The sequence below is a fragment of the Oryctolagus cuniculus genome, chromosome 3 (assembly GCF_964237555.1).
Source record: "Oryctolagus cuniculus chromosome 3, mOryCun1.1, whole genome shotgun sequence".
NCBI classification, from domain to species: Eukaryota; Metazoa; Chordata; class Mammalia; order Lagomorpha; family Leporidae; genus Oryctolagus; species Oryctolagus cuniculus.
In genome coordinates, this window is record NC_091434.1 from 93144277 (window position 1) to 93167760 (window position 23484).

Genomic DNA, 23484 nt, shown 5'->3' on the forward strand with positions numbered 1-23484 from the left:
AAATTGCTTTAAATGGCTCCACTCAATTAGCTAACTCAACTTCCTCAAAGGTAAAGGGAGAAAAAAATAATTATGTTGAGCCACCTTCTCCCTATCCTAGTTGTAGCAGGAGGTCAAAGTCTTCCCTTCATCTCTTCCAGGTGGTAGGTTTGGGTCCCTCTCCATGGACTTTGCCATCAATTCAGGGTGAAAAAGATACATTGCCGAATGGCCCTGGCACAAAAGGAGATCATTAAGAGCTCCATAAAGAACCATCCTTATAGGGATACTAAGGGGCATTGATGGTGGGTGGTGGTTAATCCTATGGATTACACAGCAGATCCAATCCAGCTCTGGCACATAAAGATGTGTACTTAGGCAATGACAGCCTCCTGGTGGCTCAGTTTATTTATCATTATGGGGAGCATGACATATGAGGGTACTCCAAAAAGGCTGTAAAAAATTTTTAAAATTAGCTTATTTTGGTGCAAAAAAAAATGTTTCAAATGCATGCCTAGTATTTTCACAATGCACATTTTCTAAGACCCTTCATATCAGCATCTATGTCATTAGGGTTGAAGTGATATACAATGAGTTTACAGCTACAGAGTGCTGGGGATAATTTGGGTACACATCAAGCATTAGAAGGCTTTCTTGTTGCTACTGCTATGTGTGACCTCTTTTGTCCCTCCCTGGAGATATCCTTCAGGTCCAGTCCGTGCTTCCTCCAGAGTTGGTTTCCTTGTATGTCCCAAAATACTGTTTCCTGTCACCAGGACCAAATCATGGTTAGGCTGACTTTGAGAATCAAAAACTCCACAACTAAGTCTGAGACAAAATGAATAAGCAAAAGAAACTCAAGGAAGGACAAGGATGGCTGAGAGTCCAGGGGAAAGACTGACAAAGTGGGGAAATGAGGCAAGAAGAGACCCCATAACACTAGCCATCAAGAGAATGTTCTGGCCTATCTGAAAATGTAGGCTTTAAAATAGGAAGTCCTGGTTTATAAAACTGCCCTTCCAGGCTCTGTCCACTGAGCAAACCTAGAATGACCACCATTAGCAATGGATCCACCAGGCTACCAGATTGTGTTTCCAAATGCATTCCCCACAGAGAGAAGCCAGGGATTTGGAGTAATGATGGATGCCAAATCTAGCACAGAAAAACAGGCAGATGAACCTGGGCATCCGGTGGAGCAGATAACAAGGAACCACCAGTCCTAGCGACCCAATTCAAAGGATAAGTAGAGTATCAGAAACAATAATGATTGCAGTTGACTAAAGTGAATCCATAGTGACACTCAGAAAAGGGCAAATAAGAAAAATTTTATAAAAGAATGCCAGGGTCGGCGCCGTGGCTCAATAGGCTAATCCTCCACCTTGCGGTCCTGGCACACCGGGTTCTAGTCCCGGTCAGGGCGCCAGATTCTGTCCCGGTTGCCCCTCTTCCAGGCCAGCTCTCTGCTATGGCCCGGCAGTGCAGTGGAGGATGGCCCAAGTGCTTGGGCCCTGCACCCGCATGGGAGACCAGGAGAAGCACCTGGCTCCTGCCTTTGGATCAGTGCAATGCGCCAGCCGTAGCGCACCGGCCGTGGTGGCCATTGGAGGGTGAACCAACAGCAAAAGGAAGACCTTTCTCTCTGTCTCTCTCTCTCTCTCTCACTGTCCACTCTGCCTGTCAAAAAAAAAAAAAAAAAAAAAAAAAGAATGCCAGTAGGCTTAATGTGGAAGGAAATAAATTACAAAAATACCATTTTGCAAGTCCAGTGGAGGCACTGATTCAAGCAGAGAGCAAAAGAAGCTTTAAAATATGGTTGTTGCACAGTAGGTTAAGTCACTGCTTGCAATGCTGGCGTCCTATAACCAAGAGCCAGTTCCAGTTCCAGTCCTGGCTGCTCTACTTCTGATTCAGCTTCCTGTTAATGACCCAAATACTTGGGTCCCTGCCACCAATGTGCAAGATCAGGATAGAGTTCCTGGCTCCTGCCTTCAGACTAGCCCAGACCTAGCTGTTGCAGCCATATGTGGTAGTAAAATAGTAAATGAAAACTGACTCTCTCTCTCTCTCTCTCTCTCATGCGTGCTCTCACTCTCACTCTCTCTACTCTCTCTCCCTCCCTCTCTCCCTCCCTGTCACTCTGCTTTTCAAATAGATAAATAAAATTTTAAAATTTTAAAAAGAAAAACTGGGTTGAAAAATTGTTGGGAAAGAGCATATTTGCACATTGTCAAACATCACCCCAAAAACTCCTAATTGCATAAGAAAAGGTAGAGAGGAGGTGATATGGGCATTTGGCTCAACGGTTAAGCCGCCACTTGGAACACCTGTCCAAGTGCCTAGGTTCACGACTCAGCTCCAATTCTGATCCAGCCTCATACTAATGTCTACCTTGGGAGGCAGCAAGTAATAGCTCAAGTACTTGGGTACTTGCTACCCACATGGGAGACCCAAATTGAGTCTCGAGGCTCCTGGCTTCAACTTGCTCCAGTCCCAGCTGTTGTAGGCATTTGAGAAATGAACTAGTGGGTGGAAGATTTTCTCTCTCTCTCTCTCTCTCTCTCTCTCTCTCTCTCTCTTTAAAGATTTTATTTATTTATTTGAGAATGTAGAGTTACAGACAGTGAGAGGGAGAGACAGAGAGAAAGGTCCTCCTTCTGTTGGTTCACTCCCCAGATGGCCGCAATGGCAGGAGCTGCACCGATCCAAAGCCAGGAGCCAGGTTCCTCTTCCCAGTCTCCCATGCGGGTGCAGAGGCCCAAGCACTTGGGCCAACTTCTACTGCTTTCCCAGGTCATAGCAGAGAGCTGGACTGGAAGAGGGACAGCCAGGACTAGAACCAGCGCCCATATGGGATGCTGGTGCCACAGGCAGAGGATTAACCCATTGTGCCACAGCGCTGGCTCCTCTCTCTCTCTCTCTCTCTCTCTCTCTCTCTCTCCATCTCTCCCTCTCTCCCTTCCCCTCTTTCTGTCTTTCTCCCCCCTCCCCCATCTTCTCTCTTACCCCTGCCCTTCAAATCAATAAATACTTCAAATCGATAAATATGTTTTTTAAAAAAAAATGTATGGGAGTACAAAAAGTTCATGGAAAATGGAATTAAAACATAAGCTTATTTTAGTAAAAAAAAAAACTTAGAGATCCATGAAGAATTTTTCATAATACATATTTTCCACAAACTATTTAAAGACCCCTCATACGCATGGATTTGAACATATTTTGCACCAAAATAAGCTTTTAATTCCATTTTCCATGCACTTTTTGACATGCCCTTATATTATTACAGGGAAAAGATCCCACACTCATCAGCTCAACATCAGTTTCACTGAGACAGGAGGACATTATGCAAATTCACAATATCATCTGTGATGTTACGGCAAGATCTGAAGCTGCTCACACCTATAAACCTAACAACTGTTGCAGAAGATAAACAGGAGAGAAGAAGTAACACAAGAGGAACCTTTGAAGAAACCCATAATGTGTGGCATTTCTAAAAAAAAAAAAAAAACTAAACTAGCTTATATCCAAAAAGCTAAAAAAGACATGGAGGCTGTCACAGATTAAGAGATTAAAGATGCATGACAATGAAAGGCGACCAGTGCCGAGGCTCACTAGGCTAATCCTTCGCCTGTGGCGCCCGAAACTCCAGGTTCTAGTCCTGGTCAGGGCACCGGATTCTGTCCCGGTTGCTCCTCTTCCAGTCCAGCTCTCTGCTGTGGCCGGGAAGGCAGTGGAGGATGGACCAAGTGCTTGGGCCCTGTACTCATATGGGAGACCAGGAGGAAGCACCTGGCTCCTGGCTTTGGATCAGCGCAGCACGCCAGCTGTGGCAGCCATTTGGGGGGTGAACCAATGGAAGGAAGACCTCTCACTTTATCTCTCTCTCTCTCTCTCACTATCTAACTTTGCCTGTCAAAAAAATTTTAAAAAAGATGCATGACAATGAAAGGCAATACATGAGCCCTGATTGCATCCTAGTGTTGAAATAAATGTGGTTAAGGGGCTGGTGCTGTAGCATAGTGGGTAAGGCTGCTGCCTGCAATGCCAGCATCCCATATGGGCACCGGTTCAAGTCCCAGCTGCTCCACTTCTGATCAAGCTCTCTATTATGGCCTGGGAAAGCAGTGAAAGATGATCCAAGTCCTTGGGCCCCTGCACCTGCATGGAAGACCAGGAGGAGGCTCCTGGCTTCAGATTGGCACAGCTCCAGCCATTGCAGCCATTTGGAGAGTGAACCAGCAGATAGAGGACCTTTCTCTCTCTCTGTCTCTGCCTCTCTGTAACTCTGCCTTTAAAATAAATAAATTAATCTTTAAAAATAAATAAATGTGGTTAAGATGTTTTTCGAATAAGTAGGAAAATTTGAAAATGCACTAAGTATTAGAGAATAAGACAGAAGGCCGGCGCCGCGGCTCACTAGGCTAATCCTCCGCCTAGCGGCGCCAGCACACCGGGTTCTAGTCCCGGTCGGGGCGCCGGATTCTGTCCCGGTTGCCCCTCTTCCAGGCCAGCCCTCTGCTGTGGCCAGGGAGTGCAGTGGAGGATGGCCCAGGTGCTTGGGCCCTGCACCCCATGGGAGACCAGGAAAAGCACCTGGCTCCTGGCTCCTGCCATTGGATCAGCGCGGTGTGCCGGCCGCAGCGGCCATTGGAGGGTGAACCAACGGCAAAGGAAGACCTTTCTCTCTGTCTCTCTCTCTCTCTCACTGTCCACTCTGCCTGTCAAAAAAAAAAAAAAAGAGAATAAGACAGAATCATGGCCGGCGCCGTGGCTCAATAGGCTAATCCTCCACCTTGCGGCGCCGGCACACCGGGTTCTAGTCCCAGTCGAGGCGCCGGATTCTGTCCCGGTTGCCCCTCTTCCAGGCCAGCTCTCTGCTATGGCCAGGGAGTGCAGTGGAGGATGGCCCAGGTGCTTGGGCCCTGCACCCCATGGGAGACCAGGAGAAGCACCTGGATCCTGGCTCCTGCCATCGGATCAGCGCGGTGCGCCGGCTGCAGTGGCGGCCATTGGAGGGTGAACCAACGGCAAGGGAAGACCTTTCTCTCTCTGTCTCTCTCTCTCACTGTCCACTCTGCCTGTCAAAAAAAAAAAAAAAAGACAGAATCATAATTAATATTCTTAGGTTAATATTGTACTTTGGTAATGGAAGGGAAATGTCCCTATTCTTGGGTGATGCATGCTGCTGTATTTAGGGGTGAAATGCTATGATATCTGAAACCTGAGAGGCAGATACAGCAAGACGTTGTTAGCTAGTGTATTACAGATATGGTATGCAGGAAGTTCTTTCCTCTTTTTAGTAACCGCTCAGAAGTTATGCCTTACTGTGTTACTTTATTCCCATCCAAGGGTACTCTGTCTAGAGTCTGCAGACTGAAGCCCAGCCACTTGAGTTTCTGCACTGGTTTCCTTAGCTGACGGCAGGGGCATCTGCTTCCTGCACTCACACTGGGTTTCCTTTACAGAAGAAAATCAAGTAGAGCCAGGCAACCAGTGAGAACACTGTTCCACACCCTGAATTCTTTATTTCCTACAGGCAATGGGGTAGAAAGGGAGGCCTGAATTATAGCTGTACCCAGCCAGGTTCAAATAACAAGTTTTTCCGGCTGCCTTACTACATGGTGATTACTAAACCACACAATGGGAATCCACCCAACCTGGGCATTCCACCAGGACTAGAAAAGTCACCCATAATTTCAAATAATAACAATGACAACCACAGTTCATGAGCACAGACTGTGTACCAGACACCATTCTAAGTGCTTCTGTGGATCCTATACTTGCGGATTTTCCAGATGAAGTGTATCTTTAACATATTATCATTAAGTACTACCATCAGATATTGAATTAAACACTCATTGCAGGCAAAGACAAAAAAAATCAAGCGAACAAAAACCTGTATTATAGTTCACTTTCAGAAAGCTAAGTCCTCCTTGCTTGAAAAACCAGAATTAGTTCTGGGGTGGGAAGAGGTTCATTAGTTCTCTCCTAAACACCATTAATGCAAATACCCCCTCAGATTCTTTCACAATTGGGCATCCACAGCATTTAGAAGGAGAAAGAATTTATCACAGTCAAAGTCACAGCTTGCCTCCTATCTACACAGCAATCAAAGCAAACACATATCACTTCACCCAGCTGTGCCTTTCTGGGCAACTCTAAGTGACCACCTCACTATTGCTCACAGCTCTCTCATCACACATCAATGCTAGAAAATTCAAAAGAATAGATGAGATGTTTCCATCCTCAAAGTTACTGCAGACAGTTATCAATACAAAAACTAAACTTCAAATACCCCACGACAGAATAAAAGGGGAAGGAGAGACTTCAAACACCAAATCATGGACATCAGCAACAGACTCACAAGAACATGCATAAAAAAAGAAAGAATTGAAAGCCATTCAGAAAGTGACTCCATTATTTAACCACACAGGAACCTTACAGAAAACAGCATTTTTTCATTAACAATATTAGACAGCTACACAGACACCAATTGGAAAGCAGTAGTTATCACTATAGGATACCTGGATGAAATCTCACATAATATTGACCAAAGATGCCAGACACTAAGAACTACATACTGCCTGACTTTTTTATATTTATTTATTTTATGTATGTATGTAAATTTCAAACCAAGCCAAAATGTATGTAAAATTCAAACAAAGCCAAAAAAAAAAAAAAAGAAGATACTGGCAAAATTTAGAATAGTGATTGGGAGGGGGTACAATAGTGGGGTTGCTGGTGAGGTGCCATTTCTTGATACAGGAGCCAGTTCAGAGGGTGACAATTCACTGAACTGCATTCTTACACAAGAGTACTTCAAAATGTTATGGAAAATGGAATTTAAAAATAAGTTTACTCTACTGCAAAAATGTTTTGAAATCTATGCATACAAGTGTCTTCAAAAAGTTCATGAAGATACACATTATGAAAAGCTAATGCATGGATTTCAGCTTTTTTGGCACAAAAATAAACTTATTTTTCAATTCCATTTTTTCACAAACATTTGGAAATACCCTCTACGTATGCTTCTTCACATGTAAATTATACTTCAAGGCCGGCGCCGCGGCTCACTAGGCTAATCCTCCGCCTTGCGGCGCTGGCACGCGGGGTTCTAGACCCGGTTGGGGCGCCGGTTCTGTCCCGGTGCCCCTCTTCCAGGCCAGCTCTCTGCTGTGGCCAGGGAGTGCAGTGGAGGATGGCCCAAGTGCTTGGGCCCTGCACCCCATGGGAGACCAGGAGAAGTACCTGGCTCCTGCCATCGGATCAGCGCGGTGCGCCGGCCACAGCGCGCCGGCCGCGGTGGCCACTGGAGGGTGAACCAACGGCAAAGGAAGACCTTTCTCTCTGTCTCTCTCTCTCACTGTCCACTCTGCCTGTCAAAAATAAAAAAATATATATATACTTCAAGAAAAAGCTCATTTAGGGACCAATGCTGTGGTGTAGTAGGCTAAGCCTCCACCTACAGTGCCAGCATCCAATATGGGCACTAGTTTGTGTCCCCACTGTTCCTCTTCCTATCCAGCTCTCTGCTATAGCCTAGGAAATCAGTGGAAGATGGTCCAAGTGCTTAGGTCCCTGCACCCATGTGGGAGACCCAGAAGAAGCTCCTGGCTCTGGCTTCAGATCAGCTCAACTCCGGCCATTGCGGACATCTGGGGACTGACCCAGAGGATGGAAGACCCTTCCGTCTCTCTCTCTCTATCTGTAACTCTACTTCTCAAGTAAACAAAATTTTTTTTAAAAAGTTTATTTAAAGAGTCCACATTGTGGCACAGGGGGTTAAAGTCACTGCTAACAATGCCAGCATCCTGTATCACAGCCCAATTACAGCCCTTACTTGTTCCACTTCCAATCAAGATTCCTGCTAATGCACCTGGGAAGCAGCAGAGGCTCCCAAGTGCTTAAGCCCCTACCATACACTTGGGAGACCCAGATGGAGTCCCAGGTTACTGGCTTTGGTATGGACCAGCCCTGGCTGTTGTGGCCATTTAGGGAATGAACCTGCAGATGGTAGATCTCTCTCTTCTCTCTCTCCCCCTCTCTCTACCTTTCTCTCCCTCCCTCCCTTCCAAATAAAAAGAAAGTAAATAAAAATTTTTAAGAAAGAAACAACCTCAGCAATGATGATATTACATAAAATCATCAACTTACAGACAGTGAAGAGCTCAAGGCAATTAGCAGCCAACATCTAAGTCACACATCTGTAAAGTGAAATGAGACACAGTCCCTGCAACAGCAGTACAAATAACTCTGCAGGCATTAGCAAGAATTGCTGGTGGGAGTAATTACAAAGGCCTTTGATCTTCTATTATACCTGCTCTCTGGGATTGCAAAGAAGCCAGTAAACAAACCAAGCAGAGCAGTCCTCTGACACAGCCACCTGCCTCTTCATCTGTTTACAGCACCAGGCTCACATCCAGCCACCTCTGCTGAGCTTAGGGAGGGACCAAGAGGTTCCTAATGTCCGGAAATAAAAACATCATAACTTAAACCGCAACTTCACATAAATTCTGTCTGCTCTACATATACAGGATCCCAATGAGAGCACAAATCTATGTGCCCCATGTTGGCACTGCCTGATATATTGGATTCTTCAGATGAAGAAGGAATAGGAAACTTCAGAAAAGTAGCACAGACTGCCGCTGAAGGCCTCCCAGTTCTAAGTGACCCCCTTGCCTACTGTTCTGAATTGTGCACTCCCCACCAAAATGCACACATTGCAGTTCTAATTTGTAACTCCTCAGAATGTGACCTTATTTGGAAATAGGTTCATTGCAGATATAATTAGATAAAATGAGGTCATCCTGCAATAGGGTAGGCACTAATCCAACACGACTTGTGCCCTTATAAGAAGGTTAACCCTGGACACACACACACACACAACACCATGTAAAGTTCGGAATTCTGCTGCCACAACCCAATGAAGGACCAGAAGCCCAAGTAAAGGCCTGGGACAGTTCCTTACTTATGGGCTTCAAAGAAAGCACTGCCCTGCCAACACTGACTGCATCTCACCTCCAGAACCGTGACCATAAATTCCTGTTGCATAAAACACCAGTTTGTCACTCTGCCACGGCAGCTCTAGCAAACTAACAACACAGACTTAGTACCTGCTTTGGCAATACTGAAAAATAAAGCAGCACCATCCTTACCTTGCAGATGAAGAAACTAGTGCAAAGAGGTTACAGGGTTAACTTAAATCACAAAGAATTCAAGAATCAAGACAAATTCTGTAGCAAAAAGTTGTGAGAAGTAAAATACGAAAGAAATGACAAACTCTTATTCCCTAGATGCTTGCTAACTCCGAGGGGACTTAAGATGTTTCTGTGTATGGCCATCGCCGCAGCTCACTAGGCTAATCCTCCGCCTGCGGCGCTGGCACACCGGGTTCTAGTCCCAGTCAGGGTGCCTGATTCTGTCCCAGTTGCTCCTCTTCCAGTCCAGCTCTCTGTTGTGGCCCAGGAGGGCAGTGGAGGATGGCCCAAGTGCTTGGGCCCTGCACCCGCATGGGAGACCAGAAGAACCTGGCTCCTGGCTGCGGATGAGCATAGCACGCTGGCCGCAACGTGCTGGCCGTAGCGGCCACTTGAGGGGTGAACCAACGGAAGGAAGACCTTTCTCTCTGTCTCTCTCTCTCTCACTAACTCTGCCTGTAAAAAAAAAAAAAAAAAAAAAAAAAAAAAAAAAAAAAAAAAAAAGATGTTTCTGTGTAAAAGGAAATCTGAGGACAAAGGACAAAGTTCATCCTGAAGGTCCTCCTAACCCTGCAAATCCAAGCCAACGCTAGCCTGCCTTTCCCCATAGGCTCATATTTCCCACGGAAGGAATGACTTGCTTTTCAAAAACTGAATCTGCTAAAAATTAGGATGTAGGAACTGAAAAGGAAGCAAAGAAAAAAATGGAAAAAGAGGAAGAATATGAATAGAAATGGCATTTTAATAAGTAATGAGACTTCAAGGGTGGCTGGCATTCAGAATCACTTGTGAACTTTAATACAGAACTAATCTACATTGTCTTCCAAAAACGTCAGTCCAGCAAAAACTCTGCACAAGGGTGTCCATTTCAAATACAACCATAGGAAATAAAAATGAACCTCTAAAAGCAATCCATGAAAGTGGGTTTTATGAATTGATCTCTGGCATACAGCAGCTAAGAATAAAGTCTAAATTACATTAAACATTGATAATACCAAAATTCAATTTAATATTAGCTAGAACCCCATGGCTGGAGTTAAAGTCTACAAAATGGAAATCTACTCATATAGAAATATTAGTTGAGCATCTGCTACATGCTAGAAGCCAGTCCAAGCACTGAAAATCAGACCCAGTGGTGAGTAAAATAAATCCTATCCCAGTCCTTGGTAAGCTTACAGTTGAGTTCACAGATTGGAACCCAGAGGTAATTCACAATGTAATAATATTTGCTGGCTTCTAACGGTGAAAATTTAGTGATAGTGATCTTAAAAATTTCCATTTGTTCCTACAAGTTTTAGAATTAGTCAGATCTCCATGACTTTGAAATGGGTTCCTCAGCCAGGGCTTTAGGCATCTTTTATGTATGTCATATGGGAAGAGCGTTCCCTTTAGTGTTGTCTAGCAACCACAGAAGCAAAACAAGCTCAGCCAAAGAAGGCCAAGGTCACTGATTTAATCTGAAACAGACTAGATATCTTTAGTCCTCCGCTCTACCAGCTGAGCTATCGAAGGGAGCGCAGACTAGATATCTTTAAAAAATTGTACTCATCTATTTCAGGCATGGAAAGCCAAGACACTCTGGCAAAAGATCTCTGTGAGTGAGATCCCAGTGGAAAGAACAGGTCTTCCAAGAAGGAGGTACCTTTCTCTGAAGGGAGGAGAGAACCTCCACTTTGACTATGAGCTTGTCTAAACAAGATAAGAATCGGAGAACTCAGAGGGCTTCCATAGCCTTGGAAACTCATGACTGGAGCATAGGGAGACTACTGATGCCATAGACAGGAGTGTCAATTGGTAAAGTCAACAACAGGAGTCACGGTGCACTTACTCCTCATGTAGGATCTCTGTCCTTAATGTGCTGTGTATTGAGATTTAATGCTATAACGAGTACTCAAACAATATATTTCACTTTGTGTTTTTATGGGGGTGCAAACTGTTGAAATCTTTACCTAATGTATACTAAACTGATCCTCTGTAAAAAAAAAAAAAAATTGTCAACTCCCAACTTGACTCTCACTGGGATTAAACATGACAATAGGTCTGATCTGATTTCATCATCATTTAAAAAAAATCATCTATTATTTTTCACTTTTTGTTTTTGTGTGAGCAAACTGTTGAAATCCTTACTTAATGTATAATAAGCTGATCTTCTGTATATTAAGATAATCGAAAATGAATCTTGATGTGAATGGAAGGGGAGAGGGAGTGGGAAAGGGGAGGGTAGTGGGTGGGAGGGACGGTATGTGGGGGAAGCCATTGTAATCCATAAATCGTACTTTGGAAATTTATATTCATTAAATAAAAGTTAAAAAAAAAATTGTACTCATCATCTTGACTATACTTATTATCCAGTCCAAGCCATTGTCTCAAAGAAAAAAAAAATGAGCCCTCCAACATATGCAGAGGTGGCAAGTGCAAGGCATTTCATGAACAGGGAAGGGACCAAAAGCCAATAGAATACCCACCGTAGCAGGTAACAATCAGGCCTCTGCCCTGGATTGTGACCATTCCCAGGGAGAGGCAGGGGTACAAAGTGACTGCAGCATGAACCTCAGAGCTACAGAAGGGACTTCTCAGTCCTTCAAGGACTCTCCTTGCCCTGACACTGTGGCCCTGAGCCACACTGTCAATCCACGTGTTGACTGTCACATTCCTCATGGGAGTCCTAGGATTTGCCTTTGCTGTGGGGCACCAAGCAGTTCAGAAGCAGCCTCTTCAACAAGTCTGCTCTTCAGGAAGAGGCATCAGCAGTTGCTGCTATGAGCAGCAACTCAGTGGTAGCCAACACTGCCCCATTAGGACTGGATGCCATCTCAGTGACATCAGACTACTTGCAGTCAAGTGACAAATTGGAAGAACACCTGTCTGTGTGATGAATATCAGTTTTTACATTATTAATTTTGCAATTTGTCCATTAAAAAGATGCCTGACATCTCACAAGATAGAAACTGCCACAATGCTCATGGCATTGATTTGTCACTGTAGCACAGGTGAACTAAAAAATGGGCAATTACTACGGCATATGTTCATATGGAGAGGCTCAGCTCACCAACTTTAAAGAGCAAGATCCATGGGGGCCGGCGCTGTGGCGTAGAGGGTAAAGCCACCGCCTGCAGTGCCACCATCCCATGTGGGCACTGGTTCAAGTCTCAGCTGTCCACTCCCGATCCAGCTCTTTCTATGGCCTGGGTGTGGGGAGCAATCCGGACTGGACTGAGTTACTGGAATTAAGACTTATTCTATGCATCTGCTCTCCCACAATATGGCGCTGGGAGAGAAGTAAACAGCTTCCGCACAGCTGCCTCCAGTTCAACTAATAAACTGTAGGACTTGCTCCTGATTGGAGGAGAGCAGCGTACTCGGCGTGTGGGCAGCCGAGTTGGGATTGGCGGAGGAGGACTATAAAGGAGGAGAGAGACGGCATGCACCGGGAACATCTATGGGGAACATCTGAGGGAACACCTGTGCAGCCCCCGAGAAGAGCCGGCCGGCGGTGTGCCGCTCCCCTGCGGAAGTGGGGAATGTGGCCAGGGGGAACTGCCCTTCCACGGAGGTGGAAGGGATAGTAGCCAACCCGGGAAGAACCAGCAGCAAACCCGGGGAGGGCCGAGCAGACAAAAGAACAGCGTAGGGTCCTGTGTCGTTCCTCCACGAAGAGGGGGAGCGACACTGGGAAAGCAGAAGATGGCCCAAGTCCTTGGGCCCCTATATTTGCATGGGAGACCCAGAAGCTCCTGGCTCCTGGCTTCAAATCGGCGTAGCTCCAGCCATTGCAGTCATCTGGGGAGCAAACCAGAGATGGAAGACCGCTCGTTCGCTTGCTCTCTCTCTCTCTTTCTGTCTCTGCCTCTCTGTAACTCTGCCTTTCAAATAAGTAAATCTTTAAAAAAAAATAATAATAAGATCCCTGAAAAAGTAAGGATGGAAATCTTCAAACCCACTTGTTCAAATCATTTTAAAAATAGGCTCAAAATACACACTTTGAAAGAGCTGCTCCAGCACAGTCCTAGGGAAAATTTTTAAAGCTATAATTGCCATTTCTTACTACCCATCATATTGTCCTAAAAAAATAATCAAAATTTATCAAACTAAGACTTCCAAATACAAAGGGAACCTATTTTCAGAGTTAATTTGCTGTGTCCAGGTAGCTACTTAAGCCTGGGCAAACACTAAAGCACTGCCTGCCCAGAAGCAAGTCCCACTGTCCCCCAGAGCCCTCCAGAAAGACAGGAAGGTGGAGGCGGGCTGCTTGTGCTCTGGGCACACCCCCGTCCAGCCTCTTGCCTTATCTTTTCAGAGTTGCAGGAGACTTCCTGGGAATTCAAAGTGAGTGGTTCTGTGGCATTTTACAGGACACTGATCACTAAGTCGTCCATGGCGGTGCATTCCAGCTGGGTTAGCAGTTTGGCTATAGCTGGAGGCATGATTTCTCATCACTGCAAATTACAAAGCCCAGAGCATATGCGGGAGGGTGGGCTGGGGACTGCCAGCTCTGCACATCCCCGGCTAGGAATGTTTCCACTGCTCCCCACTGAGAGCCTCCTCCTCTCTCCTCCCCCCATAACCAGTGCCAACCTCAGCACATCTGAACTTGGACACCACACAGCCAAGGAATTTACCAAAATGCCTTGAATACCCCAATTTTAAAACATTCATAATACTCTCCATAATGAAATGGATGTGTTCTATCCATTTTTCAATCCTTTTTTTTTCTGTTTTCTGTCTTTAATCCAAGTGAGAATTTTCTTCTCCACCTTGTTGGGTAATACATCCCCACTGTAGTCCACGTATTAGACACAGAATGGTTTTTTAAAATTTCATCACATAGACACAACCACCACTAATGTTTCCTTCCTGTCTTTTTTCCACACAATGTTTAGTCTGCTTCACACATAATTTAAAATATATCCTAAATATTATACATCATTTTAGTTGTAAAGCAGTCCATTTAGTTATTATACTATAACTTACTTACCCATTCACTTGTTAGGCAATGAACTCACTTTCAACTTTTCTTTATTATAAAATACACTTTAAAGAAATCTTTGTGCCAAATCTTTTTCGGCATGTCAAGAACTCCCTTGATAACAGATGTCTAGAATTATTCTATATGTACTAAATTGCTCAGAAGAACAAATTTTATTTATTTATTTATTTATTTATTGACAGGCAGAGTGGACAGTGAGAGAGAGAGAGAGAGACAGAGAGAAAGGTCTTCCTTTGCCGTTGGTTCACCCTCCAATGGCTGCCGCGGGCGGCGCACTGCAGGCGGCGCACTGCAGCCAGCGCACCGCGCTGATCCGAAGGCAGGAGCCAGGTACTTATCCTGGTCTCCCATGGGGTGCAGGGCCCAAGCACTTGGGCCATCCTCCACTGCACTCCCGGGCCACAGCAGAGAGCTGGCCTGGAAGAGGGGCAACTGGGACAGAATCCAGCACCCTGACCAGGACTAGAACCCGGTGTGCTGGCACCGCTAGGCGGAGGATTAGCCTGTTGAGCCGCGGCACCGGCCAGGACAAATTATTTTAAAGCTTTCAAAAATACATTGCCAAAGGATTCTCGTGAATTTTGGTGTTGAAATCTGACATATCACCCTCCCATACGCAAAACATTCTCTCCCCAGTCCTGGTTCTCCTCTCCTGCCTTGGCCCCACTCAGCAAGGGACCTGGCCCCAGCTTCCAGGTTTAGGTCCTCTCACTTGTAAGCGCTGGGGGTTCGCTCTGTACTTGCTTTCATTGAGCCTGTTTTCACTCATCCTCCAGCCCTACCACAACACACTTAGGAAAGTATTCTATTAACATGCATGGATCACATGTTTACCTCACCTGCTTTTTAGAATATAACACTTAATAATTGGAGACTTTTTAAAGTATTAACCCCCAAAATACCAAAAATAGTCCTATGGCAAACCCTCTAATTCCTTTTCTGTAGAAGTTTGCACAAGTTCCTAGTCAAATTCAGGTCATATTCAAATTATCCACATTAGTCTACATGAAAACTCCTTCTATCCGAGGAGCTTTCAATAGTTTCTGCCCTCTAGTCCTTCATTTCCACAAAGAAACAACTTCCCTTTTTTCTTTTCTTTCCATAAGAACTTTAACAACTTTCAAAGAGTTCGAAATCATGTTTTGTTGGCTGCTTTTTTTCCCAATATCCCACAAATTATTAATTCTATCACACTAACAGATTTAACACAAACATTTGCACTAACCTTAAATTACTCAGAAATGAGAAACAGGGTAAAACGTACACACAGTAAAACATGATGTAAAACCTCGGCCATAAATGTACATAATCATTAAAATAGAAGTGGTCAATCTAAGCACAACTGGCTGTTTCTACATTTTTCTATTAATATTTGTGCTTATTCAATCAGAACCAGCACTGCCTCATAAAAAAGAGAAAAGTGCCAAAGATTTAAGAACAAATTATGTGGGGCCAGCATCCGGCACCGTGGCTCACTTGGTTAATCCTCCATCTTCGGCGCCGGCACCCCTTTTGGGCGCCAGGTTCTAGTCCCAGTTGCTCCTCTTCCAGTCCAGCTCTCTGCTGTGGCCCAGGAGGGCAGTGGAGGATGGCCCAAGTGCTTGGGCCCTGCACCTGCACAGGAGACCAGGAGGAAGCACCTGGCTCCTGGCTTCAGATCGGTGCAGTTCCAGCTGTAGCGGCCATTTGGGGAGTGAATCAACGGAAGGAAGACCTTTCTCTCTGTCTCCCTCTCTCACTGTCTATAAGTCCACATGTCAAATTAAAAAAAAAAAAAAGAACAAATTATGCAAAGGAAGGGAAAAACAGAGGGAGAAAGATTTCTGAGTTGAAAAGTAAACATCACAAAGGTGATTTTACCACTTAAATCTATGCTTGCAAATTAAGAAAATATCCTCAACATTTAACTTCAGCAGCAAAGCCCCCAGAGTGACAAACATGTGGAGAGGAGCTCTCTTTCCAGGACCATCGCCTCCTTTCTTCACTCCAGGTGGACCGCACAGTCACTCCGACACCTGAGGCCAATGCCATGGGAACGACAGAGGGCAGCTGCTTCGCAAAGCTTCATGGGCCTCGAAATCACCTGCTGATTCTGATGCAGGAGGCCTGGAGTAGAACTGAGATTTTGCATTCTGACAAGCTGTGCTAGGGATACGGGCTCTGCTAGTCTGTGGACCAGACTGAGTAGCAAACACACACACTGCAGCATCTAGGAATTTATAATCATTGGATTTATTTTAAAAAGTTTCTCACATGCAGCTTCAAATGACTGATTGGCTCACTTTGCTTTATAAAGTACAGTCATCCTGCAATATCCCAGGGAGACTGGTGTTGGGACAGCGCCTTGCCCCCCATTAGATGCCAAAACCCATGGTTCTTGAAGTCCTCTATATAAAATGGTGTAGCACTTGCATACAAGCTAGGCAATCCTGCCATATACTTCAAATCCTCTATTGATTACTGATAATACTGAATATAATGTAAATCTATGTAAATAGCTGTTTTACATATTATGTAGGGAGCCATGACAAGAATAAAGTTTGTGCACATTCAGTACAAAGGCAATTTATTTTTCAAATATTTTCCATCTGGGGTTGGAGGAGTCTGTGGATGTAGAAACTGCAGATACAGAGGGCTGACTGTATAAGGTCCTTAAAAGGAAAAAGGGGGCCAGTGCTAATCCTTGCCTGCGGCGCCGGCACCCCGGGTTCTAGTCCCGGTCAGGGCGCCGGATTCTGTCGCGGTTGCCCCTCTTCCAGGCCAGCTCTCTGCTGTGGCCCGGGAGTGCAGTGGAGGATGGCCCAAGTGCTTGGGCCCTGCACCCACATGGGAGACCAGGAGAGGCACCTGGCTCCTGCCTTCGGATCAGCATGGTGCACTGGCAGCAGTGCACCCGCCGCGGCAGCCATTGGAGGGTGAACCAACAGCAAAGGAAGACCTTTCTCTCTGTCTCTCTCTCTCACTGTCCATTCTGCCTTTCAAAAAAAAAAAAAAAAGGAAAAAGGACACCCTGTTTTTCCTTAAGATTATTAACAGTAATTGAGCATAGTCTACTGTAGATTAACAAAATGTGTAAGACACTAGTGACACACATTCCCTAGAGGAAAGAAACCGTCAGCTGGGGGAGGGATAGCAGGGAGAAGGCTCACGCTGCACATTCACTCGCAGTTTTTAAACATTCAGCCACATGAGTGAATTTCCTATTCCGAAAATAAATTGTACTTTAAAATTTTAAAGCATTTTGTACAATATTCTGGAAGCTCAATAAATGTTAACTCAAATTAATCCATTTCCCAGGAAAGTAAGTAGTAGGCCCAGGGAGACCACTTACCTTAAATAAGTTAGCAATTTTCTTCAAAGAGGGAACATCCCTTCACGTCGCCACCTTCTAGGGTCATGCCATTCATCTATTTTTTATTATAATAACATTTTCAGCTGGATGACTTGCCTCTGTGCCTGCAAGGACCCAAGAGCATCCTCTGATTCACAAGAGATTGGAAAAGACTTCCATGTGTGCCCCCTAATAAGTCAGGTTCCCTTTGCTGGAAGCAGGAGAAAAGAAGAGAACTTTCCATCCCCTGAACCTCTGCTCTGAAAAACTGAGAATAAAGCATGTTTGTGCTGTAATTGTTATTAATAGCATCGGTGTTTAGATCTCCATAGATATAACTGCAATGAAAATCAGAAGCCAGTGGAGAGAATGAGAGAAAGAATCACAGAGGTGACCCCACAGCCGACCCTTCAAGTACACATTAACTCGACCGTCTGACCTGAATGCATATTGACCCAACCCCACCTGTACATTCACAGGTCTCCACAGCAAATACATTATTCTTTACATAACTTGGTCAAGCCTTGGATATGTGACTCTCTGAAAGTATTAATTATATTTGCAACTGCTAAATTAATATTCATGCATAAACTCTTAAATGCTTGTCTGGGTTCTGATCTTCTATTGAGTCACCGCCAGGCCAACTGAACCGTGTCTACTGAAGCTTCCTTCCCCAGGCCTCTCTCCTATTCCTCTACTCTCCCTTTGCACTGACATGGCCCTGGTCTGGTTCTCCATGCCTTCACCCCAGCTCCTGGTCCTCTCCCTGTTATACAGCCTGTGCTCATGACTGACGGCATCAACAGCAATGGCTAAAGGGACAGGATCAGAGCTAGGCAAATCCAGGCTGAAGGGAAGCTGAGTGCCCTTGCTCTGCCAGAGGACTTTTGGCAATGGTCCAGCACGTGTGTCTATAGAAGCCCAGTCAACCATGCCTACTTCATTCTCTGAGGCTGTTAACCAAGGACACAGAGCAGTGGTGGGGTGAAATCCTCAGGGAGGGCAAAGGATGACCTGGCAGCCCAGTGGGTCTTCTCACCTCTCCACTCAGCACACAGCCCAAACAGCCATACAGCACAGCCCACACTGATGCCCAGCAACACAGTGGGAGGATGGTGAGAACAAGATGAGCCCAGCCAAGAGGGCTGCGGTTGCAGCAGGATTGTCAGTGCCAAGCAGGAAATCAGAAAAGAAACTTGGAAATCCAGACCAAGAAAAGACTGCAAGGGCTAAGGCGAGGGTATCATGAACGTCACGTGTCTGCTCTCACCCAGGGCTTGAACTGGTTTCCTAGCTGCCAGGTGATGGGTGTGAGGCTCAGCTAGCAATCAGAAATTGAAGCTGGCACCGCGGCTCACTAGGCTAATCCTCCACCTTGCGGCACCGGCACACCGGGTTCTAGTCCCGGTCGGGGCGCCGGATTCTGTCCCGGTTGCCTCTCTTCCAGGCCAGCTCTCTGCTGTGGCCCGGGAGTGCAGTGGAGGATGGCCCAAGTACTTGGGCCCTGCACCCCATGGGAGACCAGGATAAGTACCTGGCTCCTGCCATTGGATCAGCACGGTGCACCGGCAGCAGCGCGCTGGCCACGGCGGCCATTGGAGGGTGAACCAACGGCAAAGGAAGACCTTTCTCTCTGTTTCTCTCTCTCACTGTCCACTCTGCCTGTCAAAAAATAAAAAAAAAAAATTTTTTAAATCAGGAATTGAGAGATGCTGAGCTGGTCCTGCCAGTAAAAAGCAAGAGGAGCTACACATGGGCAGGACTGCAGACAGGAGCAACAGCTGCTAGCCTGCTGGTCTGTGCTCCCAAAAACTCCTGGGAGTTGCTCCTGCCTCACCATTATCATCATTAAAAGCACTAGAGACTCGGTAGGGTGGACCCCTGATAGACGTCCCCTCTTATGACCATTCTCTTTGCCCACTATTCCCCAGCCACTCTGGCTTCTTTGAAGTTCTTTAAACAAACCAGGTAAGCTTCCACCCCAGGGTCTGCACTTGCTGTTCCCTCCACCCAGAAGGTTCTGCCCATAGGCACTTTCAGCACTTTCTCCTCCTTCAACCTTCCTTCAGGTGTCTCAACTTGCCTTCCCTGGCCACCCCACAAAAATTGCAAAGCCTGTCCTCCACCATACCAACAGGCTCCTTTTCCTGTGTTCTCATACCATTTATCACACAACCATTCTGTATGTTTTCCTGATATGTTTACTGTCGCTTTCACCAGAAGCACATGGGTTAAGAGTCTAGAAAGGGTAAACAACTTTTCAAGAGAGAAAAATGGGCCGGCACTGTGGCTTACTAGGCTAATCCTCCGCCTGCGGCGCCGGCACCCAGGGGTTCTAGTCCCGGTTGGGGAGCCAGGTATTAGTCCCAGTTGCTCCTCTTCCATTCCAGCTCTCTGCTGTGGCCCAAGTGCTTGAGCCCCTGCACCCGCATGAAAGACTGGGAGGAAGCACCTGGCTCCTGGCTTCGGATCAGCGCAGCCAGCTGTAGCGGCCATTTAGGGAGAGAACCAACAAAAGGAAGACCTTTCTTTCTGTCTGTCTCTCTCTCTCTCTCTCACTGTCTAACTCTGCCTGTCAAAAAAAAAGAGAGATAGAAAAATGATGTCCCAAGCAAAAGATCAAATGGCCACTTGCAGCCATTTCCTTCTTCCCACTGCACGGCCATTGGTTTCCAGTCTTGAACACCCAGACTCAGAGACCTCCTCCTTGAAGTTTTCTTTCATTAATCTCCTTTTCCCAAATTCCCACAACGTTGTCTACTTCATGTAAAACTTCACACTAACCAATAACACCTGTCTCTTCTGTGCTATTGGGAGAATTAAGTGAGTTAATCCATGCTTTAAAAGCACTGGGGCATGCTCAGTCCTTGCTAAGTATCCACAAGCTCTCACTTGTTATTTGGTTTTGTCCCTTGTATCACATCCTGATGCATGTCTTGTTTATAAGGCAGCTAGATGATAACCAAAGAAAGAGCAAAGATCTTATCCTATATTTTAGGGTCTCAGTATATGAATATAGATTTTGAATAATTCGCTGTCAATTGAAACAATGGATTTCAAGTATCAAAGATTCATTTGAAAACCCACAGAGCTTCTATTTAAATGGTGATTTTAATCCTTTGGCTCTTCCAGGACTGACCTGGTGTGCAAATACAGCAAATCCCCAAAAATGGCATATATAATAGGAACTTCACTAGAGCACAAATAGCAAAGCCAAAATACTTTATGAAAGATCAAACAAATATTGACTCAAAGAATTTCCCCCAAGGCAACTGTTATAGTCTTATCTTGAATAGAATGTTTGCACAGCTAATGAAGTATTGCCATGGACTCAGCACAACCCTGGGCAGACCCTGCCAAGCAGAGTTTTCCATTCCCACTGTCTTATCACTACTTACAAAGCCCTGCACAAGCCCCTCTCCTCCTAGCACCTCACCTATCAGTACTCTAATGCCAGGTGCGGGATTAAATGATAAGTAAGTTATACACCTTTCATCCATGGACAAAAGATAATGGACTCTCAGTGCCTAAGATTCCATTTCCCTGTCCCAGGGTAAATATGCTCTGTCATTACCCTCCCAGAAGTCAATGAGGCTGCATCTGGTACTACCTGTTGACTTCTTGGAAATGTATGAAATAGTAGAAGCATGCAAAGAGAAAAGAATTCACTGGTTTCACAGAACATGCCTGCTTTACACCAAATCCTAATGAGAATTTACTTCCTATGGTTACTAACTGTGAAGCCAGCCAGAATATAGGAGCTTCAAAATGCACCTCCACATCATAAACTGTGCAGTGAGTTGGCTCCCTGCTGATAGACACAGGGCTGTCGCACTCCTGAAGGAAGTCAGTAATCACAGAGAGAAGACCACATGAGTCATTCACAGCTCTTCTGCCTTGCCTCTTTGCATCTGGCCACTGAGTGCTAAGGGCGATCCAGGCACTATTGTAAGCAATAAGAAGACAATGGGGAATAATATAACCTCAGGAAGATTATATCCTGGTGAAAGAGGGGGAAAGAGATCGGCAGGATAAATGTAGAATTTCTACTGTGTTAGGTATTAGCAAATGTTAAGGAGAAGAGGGGGAAAATGGGAAAGCAGGACATGTAAATGTCAAGCAGTCAAAAGGGGGGAGTAAAATTATAGATGGGTAACTGAGGACATCCTCAGTGAGAAGCCAACGTTTGACTCTGAAGGAAGTGGGAGGCCAGTCCTGCAGGTAAGAGGGGAAGAGCATCCCAGACAGAGAAAACTCAAATGCAGAAGTCCTGTGGCTGGCATGTTGGAACATTAAAGAGGCCAGCGTGAGTGAACACAGGTTTGCAGGGAGAATTGTTGGAAATAAGATCCAAGAGGAGCAGGAAGTGAGAGTACATAGAGCCTTGCTTCCAAAACATACTCGTTTTTAATCAATCATAGAAAAGCCACCCATTGGCCAAGTGTTTATTTACTCAAAACTTCATCAGTTATTTTTCCAAGAATTTACAACCATATTTCAAGGGCACAATAGAAAGAAAGAAAGAAAGAAAGAAAGAAAGAAAGAAAGAAAGAAAGAAAGAAAGAAAGAAAGAAAGAAAGAAGGAAGGAAAGGAAGGAAGGAGGGAGGGAGGGAGGGAAGAAAGAAGGAAGGAAAGAAAGGAAGGAAGGGAGGAAAGAAAGGAGGGAGGAAAGGAAGGCGGGAGAAATGGAAGGAGGGAGGAAGGGAAGGGAGGAAAGAAAGGAGGGAGGAAAGTAAGGGAGGGAGGAAGGAAGGAAGGGAGGAAGGGAGGAAAGGAAGGCAGGGAGGAAGGAAGGAAGGAAACCCTGCTCCTCCTGTTAATAACATTGAAAGCTGTTCTTGGCTTTGAGTAAAAGTGTCTATAGGACTGGAACCAGGAGTCACAAAAGCAAACCTGGCTCAGCACATGGGCAACTGGACGCTAAACAATGCCACAAAAAGATGTCATGCTGGGGTGGGCCTTAGGCGCAGGGGTTAAACTGTCACTTTAGGACACCTACATTCCACCTTGGAGTGCCTGGGTTTGAGTCACAGCTCCAATCTGATTCCAACTTCTTGCTAAGGTATACCCTGGGAGGCAGATGGTAATGGCTCAGATATCTGGGACACCTGTATCCCATATTGTAGTGCCTGGGTTTGAAACAGGTTCTTCTCTCCATGTAAGCACCTGTTAGTGAAGATCTTGGGAGGCAGAGGTAATGGCTCAAGGTACTAGCCATGTGGAAGACCCGGATGGAGTTCTTGGCTCCTGGCTTCATTCTGACCCAGTCCTGGTTGTTATGGGCATTTGGGGAAATGAATCAGTAGCTGGGTCATCTCTCTCTGTTTCTCTCTCAAATAAAATTAAATAAATAATTTGTAAAAAGATGTCATTCTGGCTAAAAATAACAGAATTACAGGACAGTTTAGTATTAAAATTTACCAGAGGGACACTATTTTTTTCAGTGTGGCAATGTCTCAAAATCTGACAAATTTCAGTGCCAAGCTGGCTCATGCACACGTCCTTCCTGCCCAACCAGCTTCTCCACATAAACAAGATGCTATCATTCCAATCAGTGACACAGCAGGGTTTGGGCTGGTACCTTAAGATCTGCTATCTTCCAACTCATTCTATTCAGTCCACATCAACTCAGTTTGATAAACCATGTAAACAGTTTTCCACTAACAAGCATTCATAAACAGCTCTATTCTAGTGACTCCACTGTTGCTACACGCACATAGTCTGTGTCACCAAGGTGACAAGCCAGGTTGCACACGTCCTGTAGCTTGTGTAACAAAAAATAATATTATTAATAATGACTAAGTAGGTACAATCTTTCTCCATCAGTTCTCCTGAAACCACTCCCACAACTCTACCAAGTGGACAAATACCTGTTGCTGGGTTCTTCTCTCAGTTCTGCTGGGCTGTTGTGGTTGAAAGTAATCAGGAAAAAAAAAAACAATTAAGCAAGTCAAAGAGGGTGATGCAACATATATTTAATGACGAACGTAAG

General features: G+C 45.3%; 1 protein-coding gene across 14 annotated transcripts in view; it reads right to left on the reverse strand.

Annotated features, from left to right (window-relative positions):
* LYPD6B (LY6/PLAUR domain containing 6B) overlaps window positions 1-23484 on the reverse strand; it is a 241649-nt gene that overhangs the window by 187626 nt on the left and 30539 nt on the right. For 5 of the 14 annotated variants that reach the window (XM_008258572.4, XM_008258567.4, XM_051848709.2 and 2 more), the window contains exon 2: window positions 17492-17616. The exons of the other annotated variants lie outside the window; for them this stretch is intronic. The gene's annotated coding sequence lies outside the window, so the exon portion shown is untranslated. The remainder of the gene's footprint in view (window positions 1-17491; window positions 17617-23484) is intronic. 14 annotated transcript variants of the gene reach the window in all.